Source organism: Prosopis cineraria, unplaced genomic scaffold (assembly GCF_029017545.1).
Source record: "Prosopis cineraria cultivar Desert tree isolate PC_DT_omini unplaced genomic scaffold, ASM2901754v1 PC2, whole genome shotgun sequence".
In the NCBI taxonomy this organism is placed as follows: domain Eukaryota; kingdom Viridiplantae; phylum Streptophyta; class Magnoliopsida; order Fabales; family Fabaceae; genus Prosopis; species Prosopis cineraria.
Genome location: NW_026555333.1, coordinates 39,159,334 through 39,166,961, shown reverse-complemented (window position 1 = coordinate 39,166,961; position 7,628 = coordinate 39,159,334).

The window sequence follows — 7,628 nt, the reverse complement described above, 5'->3', positions numbered from 1 at the left end:
TGTAGTTGATGTCTGTGGTGACTTCCCATTGTTCGGTTGTGATTACAATACCACTTCATCTAGCCTAAAATATAAAAAACTTTTAATAATAATCTACATACCAATAAAATTTTTATTTCTATGAAAATATATTGTTTTTTCATTTTACTTTTAGTTGCAATTTACGATAAGTGAGAAAAAAATTGTAAATTCATATGTACAAGAATCTATATTCATATATAATATTAGTTAAATGAGAATTTTTTTACAAATGTTAAGTAGTTTATATTTCTGGTTTAATATTGAGAGAAAATACCAACATTTTGATCGGAAGGGAATATATGCTTTCTTGAAAATGCTGGGTTCAAATTTGCCTTAAAAATTTGCATGTTCTCAACTCCTTGGAAGCTATAAATCTCATATCTAGAGACGGCAATCTTGATCATCAGTTGTGGTCGATAATTCAAGACCTTCGATCATCTCTGATCTTTCTCTCTGACTTTGAGCTTCATCACTCTCATAGAAAAGGGATCACATGTGCTGATATGCTAGCTCGAAATGCTCACTACTACGTTTTAATCTTCTGCTATGATGTTGTTCTTCTTGAATGTGCTTCTGCTGTTATCGACGACATAGACTTATTTTTTTACACTGTTTAGTTTTATTTTGTAATCAAGCTTTTGCTTGCCTTTTTTAATTTAAAAAAAGAAAAGAAAAGGGTTTGCTTTGCGTGTAACAGTCTGGTGGAACAAGCCTATGTTACTGTCTGAGTCTGAAGTAAACAGAGAGAAAAAGAAGTGGGCCTACCAATGTGGGATCTGTGGACCGAAGCAGGACATCTCTCTCACAGACTTATACGTGTAACATCAATTTCAATTTGGGTTAAAAGCCACAAAATACAATTACACAATTACATGTGAGCTGACTGATACATAATACTAATTTTTTTTAAAAAAGAAATACCCAAACCCAAACTATTCCACATAGGAAAGGGAGACCTATACACCCATGCATACATGATACATGCAAACATGTCAATGCTAGATTTGAACATATGACCTTTTCCAAGTTAAACTATAAAGACACATGATTAGATCCCTAACTTCAATGTTAGAATCGTCAAATTTTGTTTGCGTAGAGCATTTGGTATTCCAGACTTGTCCTGTGTTAAGTTGAGAGAATTTTAAGAAGAGTCCAAATTAATCGAAATCAAGTTGCCACGGGACCATTTTAAGTGAATCAAGCACTCCACATCATTTATGTACTAGTCAATTAGAATATAACAACTCACCTTATTTTAGTTGGTTGTTTAATAATTTATATTATTATATTTTACACATATAATTCATAAAGTAAATAATTTTTTTAATTAATTTGTTAATTGTTAATTCTCCCATATCTTCTCCATCCAAATAATTTAAAAATAAAATAACATAAATTAAGGAACTGCCAACTACGTTCAAAATGAGATGACTTATAAATTTATAATTGAACTGATTAGTGCTTTCGGTGCATGCAAGTATTTCTTAAGCAAACCTTCATCTGAACTAATAGCTAGACACATTTCAATTTGTAGTAGGGACAAACAAAAGATTCCAAACCAAGCAAAGACAGATGATAACCGAATTTGGCCACCTAAGCTTCAAAAGCTTACCATTTCCAAAACATGAAAAAGATGAAGTGCTTGTTTGGCATCTCATTTGGTTGGCCCAAACTATAGTCGGCCTAGTTAAAAGCTAGTTAAAGATGAAAAAACATGTTTGGCTAAAAGTCCTTGGCAAGTGGACTTTTCTTCTACAACTACAGTTGAGTTAAAAGCTAGCTTTTGTAGCTTTTATATCAGTTGCGTTTGGCTTTTATCCATTGGAGCAAACAATGCATTTTTAAAATATTTGTTATATCATTATTTACCATTCCCCCATTCAGTCGTTCTCAGCGCCCAGAAATCAAGCTCTTTCCATATTCATCCCTATGTGCTCTCTCTATATCTTGATGGCCTCTTTCCCACTCTCACCGTGCTCTGTCTCTCCCTCCCTTCTACTTGCCTTCACCATTTTTCCTGGTAAGAGTTAATAATTTCTTCAACCTTAGATTTTAGGAATTCATTTGTATAAGCTTCTGTTGCTTCATCGTTTTTGGGTGTCTTGTTGATTCATTTGTTTTCTGCCATTGGTTCATTGATTTTATTTAATGGGGATTTTGTGTATAATGAAATCATGGAGCCAAGATCTATTCAATTTCATGTTTTGAAGGAGGATGGTTGATGAATACATAAAGCTTCAATTAAGGCTTGCTTGGGACTGCAAGGATGGTTTTTTTTAGGGGTTTTTCAGATAAATTTTTAATGTAATTTATTAATATAATTTCATTTTATTAAATTTTATAACCAAATAAAATGCAAGTTCACTCTAATTTTTTTTTCTTTTTTAACATGTTTGTTAGCTACTGTGATGTTGTTGTGTTTTCCTAGTTGTTGTATTTTTATTAATATGCACTAAAGTGATATGATTTTCCGTTTTAAGATTTAACAATGATGTAATTTTATATTATATAATATTTATATTAATGATTCATATATGTTATGCGTATGTGTTTTTTGGTTACAAAGTACATGAGATTAGGGGTGTTTATAGGATGGGACAGGACTGAACTTAAACATGCCTATCCCGTGTCCCATCCCAAAAAATGACCGAGACTAAATTTTTGTTCTATGTCTCACCCTATCTTAAAAGTTATCCTATTTCATTAGGAATTGAAAAGGAATCAAGACAAGATCAGACATCCTGTTATTTTGATAAAGTGAACAATGTGGGAAAAAAGGTCAAGATAATAACATTTATTAAAATTTTAAATGACATAATTTATTGAGTTTAAAACCAAAACAACACGAGTACATAAATTACAACAGTTTAAAATTAATTATTAAATTATGTCAATCACAACTACAAATATGTAGCACATTGTAATGACAATTATAAATTATCCATAGGCTATAAGAGCAACAATAACAGACAAGCTAAGCACAACATTAGGTCATTATTCTTCTTCTTTAGTTGAGATATGTTAAGTTAGTTACTCTTTCAAAAATAAAGTAAGAAATATAATATAAATAAAAGTTATTAAATAAATAGATATAATAATAAATTGTATTAATATAATTAAGAAATTATAAAAAAAAATTACCTTGTATTGCCAACTCTATATCATTAAAATTATCAATATAAAAAATTTTTAGTTTTAAGAATTGTGTTTATTTAAATTATAATTAATATAAGAACAAATTATATTAATATAAATAATATATTTAATGTATACTTTTAAAATAAAAGATAATATATATATATATATATATAATATTTGGGATGGGACTTGGGACATTCCAAGAGCAATCTTGTGTCCGGTCCCATCTCGTCTTGAATCTCTTTCTCATTCAATCCCATAAAGTCTTGTCTTTATTGTTTTTAGATCGGGACAGGACCTATCCTGATTTAATCGAGAGAAAATTGGGTCAATCGAAACGGGTATAAGTTAAACACCCTTACGGGAGATAAATGAGCTTTTCTTATCTTGTTTATAAAATCTATATCTTTCACATATGGTCTAGACATGCATTTGGTTCTTTTATATATCTATATATATAAGGTGCATCTGTCCATAGAATCATGTCAAACAATAAAGGAAAAGCAACATGGGAAGTAATAGCGATACAGATTTTCATAAAGGAATGCTAAGATCAAATAGACAAGAAGCAACGTCAAGGAAAGTCTTTCACAAAAACTAGATGGGTTGCAATTGTTGCCACTTTTAATGGAAAAATAGGCAAAAACTGTGACAAGAAGCAACTAAAAGATAAGTTGGACGACCTTAAGAAAGATTGTAATGAGTGGGATGATTTATTTTCTAAAGAGACTGGTTTAGGTTGGGACAATGAAAGAAATATAGTGATGGCACCAAATGAGTAGTGGGAGCTAAAAAAATTGGTATGAAATGGTTAATGCTAAGTTACAAGTTGTATCATTCTTTTTATATAGGCTTTGATATTGGTTACTTGTAAACTTCCAGGAAAATCCAAAATATGAAAAGTATAGGTATAAGGGACTTATGTTTGCAAGAGAATTACCATTCTATTCAAGGATATGATAGCATCTAAAGAGTATATGTGGGCACCATCTTTTAGCCAATTTCCAAGACAAGTGGGTGAGGAGGATGATGTATACCGTGTCTCCATTGACATACAAGAAGAATCAAGGGATAGTGAAGAAGAGATAGTGGGTGCGGACATTGCACATAGTGTAGGAATCACTAATGAGTTGTTGGGCATGAACTTAACTCCAAACATTGCACCTAGTGGGACTAATGGTGAAGAAACTCATGGGAAGATAAAGATGATGATAGGGTCTGATAGGACCAAAAAGCAAAAACTTCTTACCTTTAAAAAATAGTGGATGCAGTAAGATAGCTATTGCATCTAAGGCTAGAACAAATACAGTGAACAAAATCATGAATAATGAGATATTAATTGGTGAGGTTATGGCTGAACTTCAAGGCATGGAGGAAATTGTTCATGATCCAGATTTACATTGACAATGTTGTCAACTTTTAATGTACAAGCCTCCTCGATAGATGTTTGTTGCACTTTGAGGACCTTAAGAGAGGTTGGTGAAGTGGTTGAGGAATCAAGCTTACAACCCACTGCCATTCGGGAAACCCCTTGAATGCTTTACTTGTATTTTAGTTTGTTATTGTGATAAGTCTTAAATTATGCTATGTTATTGTTTTTGACTTAATTGCATGTTCCTTTTTTTTTTTTTTCTGGATTATAAGGTGTTGTTTCTTTTGAGGGTGATTATGCAAGTCTTAAATTATTTACCTGTATGTTATCATGAAATATTATTTATTTATTTGTCACTTAGGATGCTTACACTTGAATTTAACCATACTAATAGGTTAAAGAATTCATGGCAAATTGGAATGATGAATTCATGTCAAGGTGGATGCAAGGTTGCGGGAAGAAGAGTCAAATAATAATCAAAATGAACTATCTCAATTGCTTCTCCTTTTACATGAAAGATATAACAGAGCATGAAGAGATATGTGCATTATTGAGTCTCTATGTGATGCCTTATGTGTGTAAAGAACTGCATAGAATTAGTGAGCAAATACGTCACTCATGGGTGTAAGAAATTTTGCAAGACCATCCAACACGTTGTCATGAAGTATTTTGAATACAAAAACATATCTTCCATCAATAGCGCCCTAAATTGGTTGAACATAGTTTAAAGAGTTCTAAGTGCATGGGAGTTAAAGAAATGGTTGCAATGTTCTTGCACATAATTGGACATGGAGTAGCTAAACATATGATACAAGAAAGATTTCAACATTCAAGAGAAACTATACATAGGCATTTTCACAAGGTATTAACTTCTTGCCTTAATTTATCTAGGGATCCTGTTTTGTAAATGTCATGCAAAAATAAAAATAAAAATAAAAAAAAAAAGACAATTGATATTGGCTATTTTTCAAGGATGTTATAAGAGCAATTGATGGCACTTATATACCATGTGTGGTTAGTCTTTCTGAGCAACCTAAATTTATCGAAAAAAAGGGATACATAACATAAAATGTTATGGCTATATGTGATTGGGATATGTGCTTTATTTTTGTTTTAGCGGGATGGAAAAGTAATGCACATGATGCTCGCATGATTAACAATGCTATCTCAACTCCATCCTTGAATTTCTCACATCCAACTCAAGGTATATTTATTATATCTTGATTATTTTTATAAATACACAATATAAAATAATACAACTCATTTATATTTGCATTGATTCCACATCAATTCTATTATTTATTATGAAAATATTATTTGCTCAATTTTGGCTATCCAACACCAAAAGAATATCTTGGTCCATATAGATGTGAGCATTATCACTTCCCAGACTTCAGGTGAGAATTGAGATTTGCAAATAATAATAAATCCTCAACTATTACCATGCAAGTTTAAGGTGCATTGTCAAAAGGATTTTCGAAGTTTGGAAGAACAAGCTTGCAACTTTATAGCACATGTCGAGACTCAAGTATCAAACACAACCTCATATAGTTTGCGCAACGATGATTATATAAAATTTTATTAGGTAAAATTCCAAAACTAATATGGCATTCATCCAAGCTAAAGTTGAAAGTGTAATAGTGGATAAAGATAATGAAGCATTCTTGTCAAATTTAACTAAATCATCTTCAAGACAATGAACTGTATTCGTGACATAATTAGAGATTGATTTGTCGAGCACATGAGATTCAATTAGTTATCTGTTAGTTTAGAAACTTGACATTTTATGATTTGTAGTTTATATATACTTTTATTCATTACATAGATATAATTAAGTCTTTTAGTATTGACTAATATTTTCTCAATAATATATTGTCTTTTTTATTTTTACATTCATAATTATAAATTTAATATTTTTTCTTAAATTTACCAAATTATATAATTATAATATATATATATATGTGTGTGTGTGTGTGTATATATATTATATAAAACTTATGTCCTTACTATCATTTCACTGATAAACTTTTTAATTATATCATTCAAATGTTTCTTTTTGTCAAACTAATTTTTTTTTGCAAAAAAATATGTAAACACAAATCACATTACAGTAATTGACATTTACCCCAATTTTAGCTTACAAATTGTAGTTTGTGCAAACTTTAGTTGGCGAAACATTAATCCAAATAGGCTCGAAGTAACATAGGAATATTAATCCAAGGTACATGCTACTTCTTTCTTCCCTTTCATGAACACACTAGATTAATAATAAGGGAAGACATAAATACTATGCAATCAAAAGTTAGATGATGTTACATTCAAACAATCAAAATACTGAATCCTTAACTTAGAAACAAAACCAACAAAATAATAAAAACAAACATTACAAGGTCATATGGCCAATATTCCAAGAAGCAAGCATAATAGTATAATACAAATAATATTAGTGAGGCTGTACAAATGCAAGCAACAATATTAATCATTCTCATCATCTAAATCACATAATCATCATGCAAAACACAATTGCATGGCCATATACTATTTTACAACAACCAACCAACCCTCCAAATTAATTCTTTAATTTAATCCACATAATTGATTTTAGAACCAATATTTAAAAATTTAGGACATTATTACCTAAGAGAATTTTGATCATTCCATCAAGTTGGATAGAAGGATAAGTGGAATCATTGCTAGCATCAATTGTTATAACTAAAGAAAATTGCAAGGACTTCAATTAAAAATTAAGTAAAATTATGAGGATTGAAGGATAACTTCGCATTATTTTCAACTATCATTATCCTTTTTTTTTGGTAGAAAAAGGAATTAAAATTCAATCAAAACTATAAACATTACAAATCACAAAGCAAAACAGGGAAAAAAAAAATTATCAACTACCACTTCAGTAGTGGTGGCGGTTGATCATTACTTTTTTTTTTCAGTCCAAAGTCCAAAGTGCCTTCCTCCCAAAATTTAATCACCACCTTTTCAGTTCAACCAACTCGTTTGATCAGACCACAAATATTGAAGAAAAGAAAGAAATCAGACACCTACATTGTTTTTCCCATTTACTGCAACTTATGGGCTCAAAATCTCA